This window comes from Dendronephthya gigantea, unplaced genomic scaffold, assembly GCF_004324835.1.
Source record: "Dendronephthya gigantea isolate DGI-Jeju-01 unplaced genomic scaffold, DenGig_1.0 000049F, whole genome shotgun sequence".
NCBI classification, from domain to species: Eukaryota; Metazoa; Cnidaria; class Anthozoa; order Malacalcyonacea; family Nephtheidae; genus Dendronephthya; species Dendronephthya gigantea.
Window position 1 is genome coordinate 785661 of NW_021163059.1, and position 2479 is coordinate 788139.

The window sequence follows — 2479 nt, forward strand, 5'->3', positions numbered from 1 at the left end:
AATATTTTGATTCAGTGCTCTCCCTCAAATCTGACTGCTTTTTTAATAGGCTAGGTAGTCCAATTGTTTAATTGAAGTAGCTTGTTTCTTACAGTTTTGTCACATTTTATAACATATTAAATTTTAGATGCAAGTGATTCACAAGTTACCCAAGACAGTGTGCTCTCAGGCCTTCCAACGTTGGCTCAGGTTGTGCAGTTTATATCTGGCCACCCATATCTCCCATCTACTAGACTAAAGATTTCATTCTCCTCCTCTTCAAGAGCAGTATTTCCAGATCCAGATTCATGCTTTCACAGTTTGCAGCTACCACTTTGTTACAGTACCTATCATGACTTTAGGAAGGCTATGAACACAGCTATCACATGCCAGTACCAAGGATATGGAAGAGGTTAAGTTCATACAAACATATCAAAGACAATCAACTATAAAGCATTAAATGTGTGCTTCCATAATTTTAAATGTTGTTTTAGTGGTTAATGTTCTGCACAAAAACTTTGATTGTTTTTCTTTTAATTTAGCATACCTAAGTGTGCAAACTGATATCTTTAATTAAATAATAGCATAAACATTATTGCTAATACATTGAAATGCAATGTATACAGTTTATTGGTTGTCATTAATTTAAACACAATATGGGAGTGTATTATCAAATGATGATTGTTTTTAAGATGTTATCCTTTGAAATGCCTGAATTGCTGCAAGATATGCTGTTATTCCATTTTCGTCAGGGGGAATTGCATTGATTGATTGCTGAATTGCTGTTTCTTGTTCATATGATATTTCTACACTAGATTGTGGAACACTCACTAAATCAGGATGCATTGTTGGTACAGGACCATCTTCTTAAATCCCAAACTCTTCTATGTTACTAGGAACACCATTTACAATGTCTTGCACAGCTGTTAAGTTGGAATGTCTAAGTTGTATCATACCTTGTGTCCACATTTGCCGTGGGCTGAAATTGGTTTCTGTTGTTACGGGGTGGTCATTCCACTGAGCCACAAATTCTGTTAATGCAGCATTGATTAATGGTAAGTAAACCATGTGAAGGCAATACAGGTGTGTTTCATCAGTTGGAATAAATGCTCCTCTGTTTTCCAAGAACAGGAATATGTTTAAAAACCTACTCACAATTATCCGATTAACTTCTCTCCACAATCGCTCTATTCGTTGATTATGGACAGAGTTGCCTGTAATAATGCTTCCTCTATTGCATCCCCTTGTCTCTAACATAAACCTGCCAACGTCTATGTTTTCAAGACCCATATGTCACTTCTGACTCTTGAAGGAATGTTATATATTGTTGTGGCTTCTCTAAACAGTTGAAAAACAGTATCCGCTCGATTATTTGTCGATGCATGCAAGAAGACAACTAATCTCGAGTACCCATCAATTCCACCATGTATCACAACCCGATATGGTGTTATGAGTTTGTGATCACCATCAATATGCCTAAAAAGCATCACAATGCAGAAACAAAATGTGATTGACATACAGTAAGACATGGGTATCCTAACTGCTGAATGGTTCATCCCCATATCACAGAGAATAGGGGTGAACAATTTGAATACATGAAGTTATGTATTTGTATGGCAACTCCTTGGTAGACAGTGTCCCTAGGTTGGTTTACACTGTCAAAGTCTCTGTGATCAGTTGGAATTTCCAAACGACAAATCATAACCTTTAAAGGATTTAATGGAAGTATTTGAGGGAAGTAAAACAGTCATTAACACAGAGTCATTTCATCCGAATATTTGGTGCAAAATCTGTAAAACTTGGGATTTACCAATGCAAAATTCAAACTTTGACCACATAAACTTTGACAGTGTAAACCGGGCCTTAGGGTAATCCTACTAGCCATTCTACTAATTCAACTGTGCATGCCAGGCTAGCTTGGATGTCCCTATTGTAGTTCCAAAGATGAAAGATCCAACTCACCATAATGAATTTGGTCCAGGTACAGAGTATGTCCGACGAATAATTCTTCTTGACCCTCGCAGAGCAGAGGTCACTGGATCAAGACGCCTTAAACTTGATACAACCCGACATCGCTGTATTCTGAGACCCCTTGATCTCAATGCACCTTGAACCAAACCAAGACCAGACTGTGGTGTAATTGATAAAATGTCCCTTATAACGACGTCAAGTTGATCATCTGTTAAGTTGGAAAAATTATGTTCTTGTCTCAAAGGCATGCCAAATTTTTGTCGACGACGATTTAATGTCCTGCTTGAAACGCCAAACATTCTTGCGATGTCAGCCCATCGAAAGTTTAGCCTTACCCTAAGAATGTGAATTTGTTCTTGCGTGATTTCTATGCGAGGTCTTCCAACATAACCCATTCTGACTTCTTCTCCAAGTACATTAAACTCTTGGTTACTTTCACTTTGCATCACAATCTCGTCATTAAAAAATGTTTCAAGCCTTTCCTTTCTTCTGCCAATTATGTTAAGAAGTTGTGCTATGTCCTCAATTA

At 37.5% G+C, this 2479-nt stretch overlaps 1 pseudogene; it reads right to left on the minus strand.

Moving 5' to 3' along the window:
- Positions 1-666: 666 nt before the first annotated feature.
- On the minus strand, positions 667-1269 carry LOC114528329 (annotated as a pseudogene).
- Between the last annotated feature and the right edge of the window lie 1210 nt (positions 1270-2479).